The sequence below is a fragment of the Manis pentadactyla genome, chromosome 11, assembly GCF_030020395.1.
Source record: "Manis pentadactyla isolate mManPen7 chromosome 11, mManPen7.hap1, whole genome shotgun sequence".
NCBI lineage: Eukaryota > Metazoa > Chordata > Mammalia > Pholidota > Manidae > Manis > Manis pentadactyla.
Window position 1 is genome coordinate 112,862,866 of NC_080029.1, and position 15,817 is coordinate 112,878,682.

General features: G+C 40.3%; 1 protein-coding gene and 1 pseudogene across 4 annotated transcripts in view; one reads left to right on the top strand and one right to left on the bottom strand.

Moving 5' to 3' along the window:
- Positions 1-15,817, top strand: part of ZNF609 (zinc finger protein 609) — a 438,580-nt gene that overhangs the window by 255,200 nt on the left and 167,563 nt on the right. The window lies entirely within an intron of this gene.
- Positions 8,377-8,472, bottom strand: LOC130679699 (small nucleolar RNA U13; annotated as a pseudogene).

A 15,817-nucleotide genomic window follows, 5' to 3' on the forward strand; every position in this document is an offset into this window, starting at 1 on the left:
TGGTTACCACTAGTCCCTGCTTGGAGTCTGTAAGTCTGTTGCTGTTTTGTTCCTTCCGTTTTGCTTCGTTGTTATACTCCACAAATGAGGGAAATCGTTTGGTACTTGTCGTTCTTCGCCTGGCTTATTTCACTGAGCATAATATCCTCCGGCTCCATCCATGTTGTTGCAAATGGTAGGATTTGTTTCTTTCTTATGGCTGAATAGTAGTCCATTGTGTATATGTACCACCTCTTGTTTATCCATTCATCTACTGATGGACACTTAGGTTGCTTCCATTTCTTGGCTACTGCAAATAGTGCTGCAATAAACATAGGGGTGCATATGTCTTTTTGAAACTGAGAAATTATATTCTTTGGGTAAATTCCTAGGGGTGGAATTCCTGGATCAAATGGTATTTCTATGTTTAGTTTTTTTTGAGGAACCTCCATATTGCTTTCCTCAGTGGTTGAACTAGCTTACATTCCCACCAGCAGTGTAGGAGGGTTCCCCTTTCTCCGCATCCTCACCAGCATTTGTTGTTCTTAGTCTTTTCGGTGCTAGCCGTCCTAACTGGTGTGAGGTGATACCTCAGTGTGGTTTTAGTTTGCATTTTTCCCTGATGATTAGTGATGTGGAGCATCTTTTCATGTGCCTGTTGGCCACCTGAATTTCTTCTTTGGAGAAGTGTCTGTTCATATCCACCACACATTTTTTAATAGGGTTATTCGCATTTTGGGTGTTGAGGCGTGTGAGTTCTTTAGGCATTTTGGATGTTAACCCCTTGTCGGATATGTCATTTACAAATATATTCTCTCATACTGTAGGATGCCTTTTTGTTCTGCTGATGGTGTCCTTTGCTGTACAGAAGGTTTTTAGTATGATGTAGTCCTATTTGTTCATTTTTTATTTTGTTTCCCTTGCCTGAGGAGATGCGTTCAGGAAAAAGTTGCTCATGCTTATATTCAAGAGATTTTTGCCTATGTTTTCTTCTAAGAGTTTCATGGTTTCATGACTTACATTCAGGTCTTTGATCCATTTTGAGTTTACTTTTGTGTATGGGGTTAGATAATGATCCAGTTTCATTCTCTTGCATATAGCTGTCCAGTTTTGCCAACGCCAACTGTTGAAGAAGATGTCATTTCCCCATTGTATGTCCATGGCTCCTTTATCCTATATTAATTTACCATGTATGTTTGGGTTTATATCAGGGCTCTTTAGTCTGTTCCGTTGGTCTCTGGGTCTGATGTTGTGGCAGTACCAAATTGTCTTGATTACTGTGGCTTTGTAGTAGATCTTGAAGTTGGGGAGCAAGATCCCCGCCACTTTATTCTTCCTTCTCAGGTTTGCTTTGGCTATTCGGGGTCTTTGGTGGTTCCATATGAATTTTTGAACTATTTTTTCCAGTTCGTTGAAGAATGCTGTTGGTAATTTGATAGGGATTGCATCGAATCTGTATATTGATTTGGGCAGGATGGCCATTTTGACGATATTAATTCTTCCTAGCCAGGAGCATGGGATGAGTTTCCATTTGTTAGTGACCTTTTTAAATTTCTCTTAAGAGTGTCTTGTAGTTTTCAGGGTATAGGTCGTTCACTTCCTTGGTTAGGTTTATTCCTAGGTATTGTATTCTTTTTGCTGCTATTGTGAATGGAATTGTTTTCCTGATTTCTCTTTTCTGCTAGTTCATTGTTAGTGTATAGGAAAGCCACAGATTTCTGTGTGTTAATTTTGTATCCTGCACCGTAGCTGTGTTCCGATATCAGTTCTAGTAGTTTTGGAGTGGAGTCTTTAGGTTTTTTTATGTATGATATCATGTCATCTGCAAATAGTGACAGTTCAATTTCTTCTTTACTGATTTTGATTCGTTGTATTTCTTTGTTTTGTCTAATTGCCGTGGCTAGGACCTCCAGTACTCTGTTGAATAACAGTGGGCAGAGTGGGCATCCCTGTCTTGTTCCCGATCTCAGAGGAAATGCTTTCAGCTTTTCACTGTTCAATGTGATGTTGGCTGTGGGTTTATCATAGATGGCCTTTATTATGTTGAGGTACCTGCCCTCTATACCCATTTGGTTGAGAGTTTTTATCATGAATGGATGTTGAATTTTGTTAAATGCTTTTTCAGCATCTATGGAGATGATCATGTGGTTTTTGTCCTTCTTTTTTTGATGTGGTGGATGATGTTGATGGATTTTCGGATGTTGTACCATCCTTGCATCCCTGGGATGAATCCCACTTGGTCATGATCCTTTTGATGCATTTTTGAATTCAGATTGCTAATATTTTGTTGAGTATGTTTGCATCTACGTTCATCAGGGATATTGGTCTGTAATTTTCTTTTTGGGTTGGGTCTTTGCCTGGTTTTGGTAGTAGGGTGATGTTGGCTTCATAGAATGAGTTTGGGAGTATTTCCTCCTCTTCTGTTTTTTGGAAAACTTTTAGGAGAATGGGAATTATATCTTCTCTGTATGTCTGATAAAATTCCGAGGTAAATCCGTCTGGCCCGGGGTTTTGTTCTTGGGTAGTTTTTTGTCTACTGCTTCAATTTCTTTGCTGTTAATTAGTTTGTTTAGATTTTGTGTTTCTTCCTTGGTCAGTCTTGGAAGGTTGTATTTTTCTAGGTCGTTGTCCATTTCTGTATGGCAAATAGCAACATACGTCCTTTTTCTGTCTCCATGGATCTTAAATGTATTTATTTATAAAACTTAATGTAAATAGCACTGTGAACTGATATCTCTTTTTGGAATTTATCAAACTGTGGAATTCTGCTCCATGGTGGGCATACGTATAAGGGCAGAGACCGTGTGAGGAAACCCTTCCACTTAGAACACATATTCTGAAGATATTAGGCAGATGATCATTGTAGGTAGTGACTCAGCACCTGGGGTAGGAGACTTTATCGTCTGTGCTCTTGATGTTCAAACCCAGATCTGGCCGATGACCCTGTGAAAAATGGGACAGTTTTGCTGTTATCACAGACCTGCCCCCATCTGGTCGGCACGTTGCAGGGGTACAATATATAGCTATGGTAAAGAAACAGCTTCTGAGGAGAGCCTGCATTTACCATGGAACAGTGCCCTCTGCTGTTTCTGAGGGAGCCATTCAGCCATAGTCAAATCATGAGGGAAGAGTGCACTGCTCCAGAGACAAAGCAAGCTGCTCCTTGTTTGCACTGGTCAAGATACTGGGAGGCCAACTCCTGGCACCTTGCAGCCAGTCTCAACTGTAAATGTTCAGCAGGAGAATCAAGACAGCCCAGCCACAGCAGCCTACCTCCCCTACATCTGTTCCTAGGCTCTAATCCCACACTGCCTGTGAATGCTCCTTCCCTATTTTCGCTGCAAACACAGAAGAGCTTCCATTAGTTTTGCTCCTTAGCAGGAGGAATTTTTACAACAGTGATTTTAACCATTGAAGCTTGTCTTTAGAAAACTTCTGCTTCTCAGTATTATAAAATTAAAGGAAGCACAGTCAATGGCTGCAGTGAAGTAGTCATGTAGAAGAGAACAGCAGTTCACCGTTGGAAGTTTACACTGCTAAGGGATCAGCCTCACTTCCTTTCTTTCTTTTTTTCCTTCCTTCCTTCTCCCCTTCCCTGTTCCCCCGCTCCATCGTCATCATCTTTTTAATAAAACCATCTGAAGTTGCCAGAATCTCCATCTACGGGAATGATGTCACATAGTGGAAACTGGGTTTTTTTGCTGACTCACTTTACATTCTGGGAACAACTGTTTTTGCTGGTTCTCTCCACTCTCTGAATTCTCATTCTCAATTTTGTATTCTGGGTGTGACCGCGAATGATATAGTCAACATTTACCTTTACTTTAACCAACAACAAGGGCAATCATGGACCTCAAGATGTTATTAGGGATTTGTGTCCTTCCTAACAACTTTTGAACTGTTTTCTCAGCATTATTTCACATAGCTAGAGCAGAGAAAACACATAGTGATGAATAATGAAAGATGCATAAGGGAAAAATTTTTTTTAACTTTTCTTAAGTGACTCTGAAATCAAAATGTTTGAAAATTCTTTTTCTTTCATAATTCTAAGTCTCAAATTCATGAGTGCAGAGGAGTGGATTTCTTGCTCTATCATGTGGCGGTTCAATGGTAAATGGGAGCTGGCCATACCTTATCCTCCCCTTGTGCCAAGAACGAAGTCTGGTTTAATGAAGCACCTATTAAGGCCGCACCTACTGGGCAGAAACTGCCAAATTCTACAGGACCCTAGAATGCCTCTGCCACTCAGTGTGGGAATAAGCCACGCGTGCAGTGCCGCTCTTTGAGATGGTGGAGGGTGTTTCCATTTAGGGTGCCAGGTAAAATCTCAGTGACTTGTATGGTCAGACAATGCGTATTTGCACATTAATCTAGTAATTGCCATGAGAAAAGGATTTTGTTTTCTCTGAGGCCTGGGGTGAAGAAAGAATTTACTCATTCTTGGCAATTTACCAGATTAAGAAAGTTGCTTAATTTTTTTTTTCCATTTGGTTCGTTCTGTTTGAAATATTTATCTGTGGTCCAAGATGCCTTTAAGCCTTTCATTAAAGGATGACTTTGCTGACACATGATCAGCTGATTATGGGACAGGGGTAGGCAATTGACCTCAGCCAATACAGACTCTTTGGTCTTTCCTGCTGTAGCTATTGGAAAAGACTGATTGTGCTGAAGTTGCTAATCTGGTAGTATAGGATTTAGGTTATTGGCAGAATATTGCCACTTAAAGGAGCAATGCCCATTCAGAGAAATGAGGGAGAGAGATGAAGCCCTGAGGACATTGGTGAAACTTCTGGATTCAGCCATGCCTGAAACCTCAGGTTTTTAGTTCCATAAGGCAATATCTTTTTTTAAATTTTGCTGTAATTTGTACGTTCTAATTATCAGTAGTGAGCCATCTGCATTGCAGAGATCCAGTCTCTTACATTTTTAAGATTAACTAGAAGTATTGAATGGACTCTAACTTTGTTTAGCATCGGTGACATTATTCTGAAAATGGTCTACTCTGTTTACTATTTCATACTATTTAGCTTATCCTTTAGCCACTGAAATCTATTGACAGAGCTGTTTACTGGGCAAGGTTGATCTTGGAAAGGCAACATGGGGGGAAAGGTAATCCGTAGGCAAAACCTCAAGGGAAAAACTGAAGAAAACATCTTCCCTCTACAAGTTCCACCATCTCCTAGTGTACACAGTCAGGTACCACTTGCCTTCTTTTTCCAAGGATGTTTTTTGGGGATTAGTGGGGCAACAAGTCCTCAGTCCGAAGTGTGAGATGCGCGGAGAGGAAGCTTCTTAGCCTCCACAAGGTGCTCCTGTTCAGTATCTTGGGTAGTATGTCGATTAGGAGATCTGGATTTATAAAGCTTATGTGGAAAAACAAGTAGCCCAGCAGTGTGATGAAAAACAGGGTGATGAAAAAGAGAAATAGAAAAATCCTGAAAAGAGAAAGCCCAGAAACTGTTAAGCCAGATGTTAGAAAACCAGGAACAAAACAGTAAGTCATACCTAAATGCACACCTGGTTCCTTCTTGATGTTCAAATGTCTCCCACTAACTCTTGTCTCCGTGCCCAGCAACCCCTTGTAAATGTGGTCCTTCCCTAGTGCTGGCTTGCTAGTTACTGTCTTCCATCACTGTGTTTTATTTTCTTTTAGTATTTATCATTATCTGAAATTATCTTGTGAAGTAGTCACACCAATTTTTACCCCACTAGCAGAGTATACATTTCTATGGGTCTACACCCTCTCCAACGCTTACCATCAGATTTTTAAAGTTTCACTAATCAAATGGGTGTAAAGTAATTTCTCATTACCGTCCTGATTTGTATTTCCCTGATGAACAGTGATGCTGACTATCTGTGCATAGGTTTATTGGTCTTCTGTGTTCCTTTTGCCCATTTATCTACTAGGTTGTTTGAGCTCTTCTTACTAAATGGTAAAAATTCTTTATATGTTCTTGATATGAATCCTTTTCCATGTGTACTTTGAGTAACTTCCCTCTACTTTCTAACTTTCACTTGCTCTAAGTGTTGAAGAGCAAAAGTTAATAATTTTTAATCAAGTCTAGTTTATCAACCTTTCGTTAATAATTTTTAATCAAGCCTAGTTTATCAACCTTTCCTTTAATTAGAATCAATCCATTTTATGTCGTGTTAAAAATCCATGCCCTATACCAAGGTCTGAAAGGTACTTCTATCTTCATCGGGAGTTTGTAGCATTTTAAAAACATGTTCACAGATTCCTTGATACTCCTCTCATCATGAGATTTCCCTTCATTGGGGTGTGGACTGGGCTTACTGGCTCCTTTCTGAAGAATACAGTACCGTGGAAGTGACGTGCCGGTGCGTGACTTCCTAGGCTAGGTACTGGAGACACTGCAGCTTCTTCCTTCCTCTCGGGGGAACGCCGGCTGTCATCCTGGGAGGATTCCCAGCCAGCCCTGCGGGGATGTGCGTGCGGTGAGGAACTGAGGCCTGTTGCCAAAATCCAGCAAAAAAGCCAGTGTGGAGATAGATCCTCTACCCCAGGCAAGCCTTCTAATGGCTGTAACTTTGGCCAGCATCTTATCTGTGGCCTCACAAGAGACGTTGAGCTAGAAGTACCCAGCGAAGTGACTCAAAGGTTCCTGACTCACAGAAACTATGGGATGATAAATGTTTATTATTTGAAACTAGTAAGTTTTCGGGTAATTTGTTAAGTGGGAATAGGTAACTCATGCTGAATTTTAAAGATTCCTTTCTTTCTTTTTGTGGACATTTAAGTCTTTAACACATTGGGCTTGCTTTTTATATATGCTGCATGTTAGTGATCTGATACCATTTTTTGTCTTACCTGGATAACGTTTTTCCCTACCCTATTTTTGAACAATTCTTCCTTTCCCCTATGACATATAATCATTGTTACATATCAAAGGTCTAAATGTGCACTGTTTCTAAGCTCTTTTTTTGTTCCATTTCATTGTTCAGTTTTCCTGGTCTGGTCCCAATAGCACACTGTCATAATTATTGTAGCTTCATAGTACGTTCTGATATCTGAAATGGCATATTCCCCACCTCTTGCTTTTCTTTAAAATTTCCAGGTTATTTCTGACCCTTTACTCCTCCAAATATAGTATATTTTAGAATCATTTCATTCAATTGCATGAAAAATCTTTTGGGGAGTTTGATTGGAATTGAATTGACTATTTCTCCACTGGAGACAACTGATACATTTCTGGTATTAAGGCTTCCTATCCATGATCATGGTATTTCTCTTCTTTCATTCATGATACTTTTAACATTTCTTAATATATTTCTCTAAATGTCCCTATAGTGGTCTTGATTTCTTCTTTAAATGATGAATTTTTTTGCCCTCGTTGTGTTGCTATGATTTGCACGAGCAAACCGCCACTCTTTCCTATGTACATTAACCGTATCCAGCTGTTCTGGGCTGCCTCCAGCCCCAGGACAAATTCATTACCACCTGCACTCACTAGTCAAAGAGAACCCCTTCCCCACCAGTTCTCTGAAGTCTTTCTCGAGAGTTGATCTTAGAGCCCGGATCCAGGATCCATTCTGGTGAAGCATCTTAGAATTAGAATCACAAGCCCTTTACAAACCTCCTTCCTCGTTCCTACAAATCTCCTTGAAGCTGGATACAATATTCATAAGGAGGTTCTGGATGACATTCCCAGGGAAAATCTTAGGAATAACCAACTTTTTAATCTCTTGAGTTAACAACCAACCTACCCGTGCCTCACAGAATGGTCGAGCAAAACAAGAGGAAAGGTATTTGTAGTCTGATGATCTAAACTTGTACATTCTCCTCCAGATTTCCAACTCAAGGCAGACAGCCCTGGGGAGTCCACATGGGCGATTCCATGCTGGGCACTGGTGTTAAAAGTATAGGTGAAGGCAGTCCTAGGAGTTCTAGGAAGAATTCTACTAGTTGTTCCAGAACACTATATTTAGGGACACCAAAATATGTAGTACTTCATTTACCTCCCCCTTAAGCCAATATTCTAGACAATTGGAAATTACCTTTAAACACCAATAATTTTATGTTAATCATTTTGATGGAACTCTTTCTAAATCACATTTTATACCACTTTGAATATATGTTTCTCTATGCCTTCTTAAACAGATTATATTGAACATAATTTGACCTTTTCTTGAAAATGCAAGGACTTCATGAGTACAGATTTTTGCTGTCACAGTGATTCCTTCAGAACTAATATGCACTCAGTTGTTTGAATCTTGAGTTCTTACTCAGGTTAACAAATATTTTTGAGCAATTATGATGTGCTGGATACTGTTAGGTGCTTTATCTCTTTTTCACAATCATTTCCTCTTTTATCTGTTATTAGGCAGCAGTATACTTGCATTTAGAATTTCTCTCCCTATGTATGTATATATTTTTCATGTCGGGGGTAAAGAGCTGACATTGTAACAAAGTTTGAGGGAGGCATGTCTCATACAGTAGGGTGAAAACCCAATCACTGTGCTTATGAACCCCATTTCTAATCTGCTGATTCTACTGGGGATCCAGGTACATCAAATGAATTCAGATTGTTAAGGGAAGAGGGAGTAAGTATGAGATTTGCCACATCTCTTTTAGGTGATAAGATTCCCGTTTCTGATTACTACTAGGCTGTTGGCTGCTAATACTGGAAAATGAGATTAGTAATTGCCTTTCGGCAAGAAGTCATAGCATTAGAACTGAGAAATGTGGTCACTGATGACACTAGTTTGTTGACTCTGTGTGTGTGTGTGTGTGTGTGTGTGTGAGAGAGAGAGAGAGAGAGAGAGAGACAGAGAGAGACAGAGAGAGACAGAGAGAGAGAGAGAGAGAGAGAGAGAGAGAGAATGTGTGAATGTGTATACAAGGTTCCCCTTGTCGTCTGCAGGATGGCTAGTAGATCTCCCAGTTTTCAGGAAGTTTGCTCAAAGATATTTACTTGCCTTTTACAGAGCCATATTCCCTTCTTTTGGAGAGAATTGTCCTGGGAGAAGAAAGGACATTGATAAATTAGCAGTTTCATCACTGTGAAGTAATATTCAGTGAGCCATTAGTTATATGTTATTTTTAGATACCATACAAATTTTTTTCATAAGCATAAACAGATGAAATTTTCAAAGACAATGTATATACATATATATTTATATATATGCATTATTTATATATACATACACACACACTTTTATATATATATATATATATATATATACACACACTTACATATTTATATATAATTTTGTATCACCTTCTTATACACTGATAGGAAGAAAGGAAGGCATAGAAACGTAAAGTCTGTTGCCCCAGGTTATACAGCTAGTGAGTGGCAGGGCCAGGCCTGAAGCCGGGACCTCTGGGAATCCACATTATCGGCCCTCATAACTCTTTGCTCACCTTCAGCTCAGCCAGCAACCCTTAGAGGAATGAACAAGCTATGGAAACCACACAAATATATTCTGAGATAAGTTTTAAAAGGTATAAAAATGTAAAGATGCAGGTATATCCTGAATTTCTGTGACATTTCTTTTACAAAATATTTCCTTAGTTATTTCATTTTCCTTTTAACTTCCTTGGGAGATAAAAAGACGGAGGAATTAAGATCACATTTTAAAATTGTGTAAATAAGGCTCATAGAATTGGAATCATGAGAAACTTTGTGTTTTACAAATTTGGTTCTGTAGCTTGAGTCAGATGAGGTGAAGTGCCCTCTAATCAGTGCTCAGGGAGCGTCTCTGTAAAGACGGCTCAAACTCAGGGCACGTGACCGTCATGGGACTCTGATAACCTTGATGAAGACACTCTGTTTTTCCTCTGATGGGTAGTCAGATGAATACTTTGATGAACCATTGGGGATGGATGATGGGACATATCAGAAAGTAGGCTAAGCCTCGTCCTAGAGAGGGGGAGTCCAGTTAATTTTTTTGCTGAGTGGGATATGGAAGAATAACTTGCTCAGAACAATTGGAGTCATGGTCACTGTGGGCATGTCTGACATATACCCAAACATCTGGATGACCCCAGGGACAATGGTGGATTATTGATGTTTGCTTTTTAGGAAAAGAAGACTTCTTTTTTTTCTGAGGTTATCAAGGCCATATATTTCATGCCAAAAAAGTTCTGGTGAATGTCAACCTTGCCTGTAAAACCAATATACATTACAAAAATAAATAGAAATTTATCTTTTAGTAACCTGTGAACTTGCTGCCCCAAAATGCCAAACAGGCAAAGAGCCGTGATGCTCTGCATCCAATTCTATGTCCTTCTGACCTTTGCATATGTGCTGGTGACATCACGATGTTAAATATGAACAGTCTTGGAGCTTTGTCATAAAGAAGTGATGACTTCTTATGTTAACTCATGGGGCAACTCTGATCAGACAGTGACAGATAACCCTGGTGCTCTGTGTTTTGAAAGATTCGGGACCATGTTGGGATCATCTGGCCATTTACATGGCTGTAAGAGAGGGAAGACAGTTGTCTTCTTTGTTTCAGGTGGGAATGCTTTGAAATTACATCTAGTACTGTTCTTGGAACGTGCACATGGGAAGATTTGTGTATGTTTCGTGGCTTATAGTGTTTTGGAAACTGACAGGCAGTGGCACTGAGTGAGAGGACGCAGGTTGGAACACTCACCTTATTATCTTGGCTGTTATATTTTTTTGCCGAGTTCATGCTCAAGACTTTTGATCTAGGGGGAAATGAACCAAGATAGGGATTGGATAAAGTACACTCAAATATTCATACTACATAATGATTATTTTAAAAGTTTTATATTCTAAAGCTGTGCTGTCCACTATGGAAGCCAGTGGCTACATGTACCTATGAACTTTAAAATTAATTAAAATTAAAAAAAGTCAGTTCCTCAGTCACACTAACCATGTTTCAGGTACTCAGTAGGTGGCCATTGGCTACTTATTGGATGGCACAAAGTTTTACTGGGCAGCTCTGTTCTAGAAACTTAGCTTAGCACTGAAGCCATACTTAATGTTCAAGGAGGCTCTCAGGAAACTTGAAGGTATCCTTCAGAATTCCAAGAGCTGGTACCCTGTGGCCCTCCCAGGCCACAATGCACACCAGGGCTATTTAGAGGCGGTATGAAGTTTGGGTCTCTTTACCTCGATCCCAAGATTCTCAAATATTTAATAAATGTAAGTACTTCTTGACTAAGTTAAGATGTAACTTCTAAAAAGGGGCCAAGAAATGGGAGTGAGATTTTTGACTTTGTTTTCTCACCATTTCAATTCTAGACAAACTCAGAAAGGAGGGGCTTTTGTCTTACCATTTCTAACCTTTAATGGTCATAGTTTAGTAGTTAATATAGCGTACAGTTTGAGTGTTGTAATATGGTGGCCTTCGTGTGTCCAGAGGTTAGTTTCGTGCCTGTCTTACATGGCTTAGTCTCTATGTTTTTGGGGAAATGAGGGTGGTATTAGATTAAAGGGCTTTTCTGTGCAAGTAGGAATGTCCTACTCATCAGAGTGCCTGACCACCAGCCCTTTTAAAATCAGATGTTCCTGCCCTTAATATAAACCTGAGTAGTTGAAAATGTGATAAAAGCATGAAGGGAGATGTGTTTCTGTGGTTTTTTTTAAGAAGGATGGAAGAAGGACCTGCATTTTAAAGTTGATGTGGTTTAGTGGGAGTCAAACAATCACTAACAGGAGGGAGAGAGATGTGGTGTTGGGGCTCACTCAGTCCCAAGTAGGAATTGGTCAGAGGAATGTTTGCTCTGACCCAGGCTGAGATGGAGTCACCACTAAAACCAAGAAGTTCCTTTTTTTGCCAAAACTCACACTTCTGTCTCAAGGAGCCGAGTCTCTGCTTCTTCTTCTATTTTCCTCCGAGTTTCCTGGTACTTCTTCCAAGAGAAATAAAAGAAACCACAGTCACTAATTAGAAGCCTTACGCTTTTTCTAATCATAAGCAGCATGTATTATTACGTGGTAACATGAATGCCTGGTCTCCTTCTCCAGCCCCCACACCCACCACCACTCCTGGTCACTCGCTGCGCTTCCTACCTTCCCAGGCAGGTCCCTGGGTGATTGGCGTCACGAAAGGAGCAGTGCTCGTTATGAATTTAAGAGCACAGAGGTCAGGAGACCAGGGCTGTAATGGAATGATATTGGTGGTGGGTTGTCAGGGACCCAAAGTCCCTTTGTAATGCCACTTTGAAGAGTTAATATTGTCCTAGATAGTGTTCTTTGAAAAGCCTGGTTTCATATTATCCTGTACCTTACAAACCCTTCTCTGTCCCATTACCGAGAAACTGTACCTTAATGCAGAAGACCTGATCTTTGCAGAGCTGGGCCACATGTGCATAGTCTTCCTTTATCTGGGAAACCAAAATTCAGTCAAATTTCTTTCAGGAAATTTCTCTAAGAACAAGAGTATACTTGTTTCCTCCTAAATCCCAGACCCTAAATGTAGTTTTCTAATTGTTCTAAATATGTTTTTGCTGTATATATGAACTGATTTTTTTTTTTTTTTGAGGATAGATAAGCTTTATTTTGGGGGGGGGGGATTTTATTTTGGGACAGTTGGGAGAAGAATAGATACTAATTTGTTGAAGATACAGATACAGAACATATCCTGTAAAAATTATTGAAGAGAAGGAAACCTAGGAGACTGCATTTATCTTCCTTTCCTTCATCCCCTCCTCAACCCCATAATGGTTCTGGATCTGGAGCCTTATTATATATAACTCAATCATTTGCAGAATGTATTGCATCGTCTAACTGAACATCAACTTTTCCCTCCTCTGGGAGAAGTAATACTGAAATGACTACCATCACCTTGGCCAGTTCCTTCTCTTGGTCAGCACAGGAAGCTTCCAGCTGTTGTAACTTAACCTACAGAAAGGGGAGGAGATGGATAACTCAAGGTGCAAGCAGGCTTCCATTCTGAAATGCTGTCTCAAAGGTTATCTTACAGGTGGTTGACGTGCATCAGGTATGGTATGAGATGTCTTTTTAATGGAGGAGAGTCAAACCATGCAGCGTCCTTCTGGTGACCCTGCCCTTCTACACTCCCAAGCCCTTAGCATTCATCAGGGCTCCACTCACGCTTAAACTACAATTCTTAGCTTCCTTCCTTCTTAGCTATTTCTCTTAGGAAAAACATCAGTCTTGAAAAACTTCAGTCTCCTTTTTCCTTTTATGTACTTACTGCTCACTCCTTTTTTTGCTCCCCGTATTCCTCCTTCTTTCTTTTCCTTCCTTATTTGATGAAAGCCTATTCTATATTGGTGGCTATGTCGGAGTGATGGGCAGAGGGCCATGAGAGTAGAAAGGATACAGTGGTGAACAGGATTGACAGGCAGAGTCTCTGCCTCACAGAGCTGACATTCTACTTGGGGACATTAACAGATAAGTCAACATGATAATGATAAATGCTATGAAAGAAATACAAACAGAAATGTAGTGACAGCGATGGCATGAGAGCTATCATAGGTGAAGTCCTGTCTGATGAGATGATACTGGGTTGAACTCTAAATGGTAAATATTAGCCAAATGGAGATCTGGAAGAAATATGTCCCATGCAGGGTTGCAGCAAGAGCCAGGACTGTGTAAGAGCACATATGTAGTGTGTATGTGGAAGTTATGTGGCTGGAGCGCGGGGAAACACCTGGTGAGGAGGAGATGAGGTGGGGAAAGGTTGACATGGATGAGATTGTGTAGGGCCTTGTTGCTTCTAGAGTTTGGTTCTTTATTTTAATTGCAGTGAGAAGCCAGGTGTGAACTCGAAGTAGTAAGGACATAATCTGATCTGTGTTTTTAAAGAGTAAGTCTTTTCTAGGTGTGAAAAGTAGGTTAAGGGTAAGAGCAGAAGCAGGAAGACTAAGAGGCTGATTTGGCATCCAGGCAAGGGCTTACGGTGGCTCGCAGAAGGGTAATAGTAACAGAGGAATAGATGTGCTTGGGCTCTATTCCCTAGTTAGAGCAGACAAGCCTGCGTTTTTCCTTCCTTCCACTTTTAGCTCTACTGTTCCCACTTTGATCTAGTACCATTGTTTCACATCTGAAGACTTCTAACGGTTCCTTTCCTCTTCAGTCAATTATACCGAGGGCCAGAGAGCCAAATGTGTCTAAGGGCTGTATTTTCAGAGGCGCAGCAGGCATACCATTAAACTGATGAGCTGATTGCCAGGATGTAAGAACAGAAGCAAGAGATGCTGTGTATTTCATAGAATTAGAGAAATCACTTGAGAATTCTACAACACATGTAGGCAAATGGGAGTGACTTAAAGGGTCAGTAATGCTTTAGAGTTCTTTGGAGGTGGGCTAATAGCTTCTGGGAAAATAATGGCCATTGTTCTGACAATACGTGGAACTACCTATAGTCTTTCTGCTCAGCTGAGGTGACACAGCATCACGAGACTTAAAGCCTTGCCGTGGGCTCTGCTGGGCTGCTGTCAAGAAAACTTGTTTTGAGCAGAAGGAAGCAAATGCAGTTAGTTATATGGCAAGGCTAGTCAAGGGGCTTCATAAGCCTTTCTAATCTGAGCCCCAAGTTTATCCTGAAGCACATGCAGGCTCCACATTTCTTCCTTTCCTGGACAGGCATGGCCAAGCAAGCTGTTTTGGTGGCTTTGGACTTCCTGTTTGTGGCCATCAGTACTAATTTGGCTGACAGGAAATAGGGAAGTAATTCTCTGTTTTTCACTTTCTATTTCTATTTTCAGTGTGTCCCTATCTGCAGGGGCTGCACAGACGTAGTATGGGCTTAAGAGTGAGCTTAAGAAGCTAAAGAGAAATAAGGCAAGGGCAAGACGGAATTGTACAGAAAGTATCAAGTAAGAATTTTACCTGCTTTCTGAATAAAAAAATAAGTCCACCTTTTTGCATCTTTGATCAGATGAATTGTGGTTGTGCCCAGGTTTTTATCTTTGGAACACAATTAGAGAAATGCTAAGCAATGTCTGATGATGCACTCAGCAGGTGGAGGTCACTAAATATTTGAGTGATAAATTGAATGAATCCTTTTCTGGATGGGAGTCAGTGATAGAGTGTGTAAATTACCTAGCACACAGTAGATTGACAAATCCTAGCTCTGCTCTATGAATTCATACATTTGCCTCAGCTAGACTTTTAAATAATCACATTAAATATGTGATGTTTCAAGGTTTTACTCTTCAAAAAAAGGAAAGAGTTTTAAAAATGCACAATTTCATTCAGTTTTCAAACTGAGGCTGGAAGGGGCTGATTAAATTGCCTAACTTCATATACCTCACTAAGTGCTGGGACCAGGATATAAACTAGGGACTTCAGTGTTATGTATGCATTGTGCAATTGTGTTCCGCTCTTCCTAAAGGAAGAGAAACAAAATATATGGCTTCAGAGTGAAATTCCTTACCAAGGGCAGAAAAGAATTCAGTACTCAGTAGTCTAGGCTTAAGTCTGACATGGGCTAAAACTACAAAGAATTTATCCCAGTTTTGACAGTTGTTTCCACTTAAAAGCTTGCTTCCTGGTTGTGTAACCCAAACCCACTCAAGATTGCTTTTTCATTTACCTTTGAGTCTTCTAGTGGTCCCTTTAGATGGCCTTGTTCACACTTGGGTGCCTTCTGCGATTTCCTTGTAAGCTATGATTTTAAATAAATACATATTTCAAATAAAAATGCATCAAATAAAAAATACTAGAAGACAAACACACTGTTTTGTGTGTAGAGCCAATAACATGGCCTTCTTCTCACTAGTTTTGGCCACCGGTGCTAGAGTCTGCACAAGCAGGAGTACTTCCCTGAACCCTATGCCATTCCGGGCTGCAGAGGGCTGCAGGCGTGGGTCAGAAAGTAGGGCGATCATAGGAGACCCACTGTATTTTGAGCAGGAGTGGAGGTAGAGTGA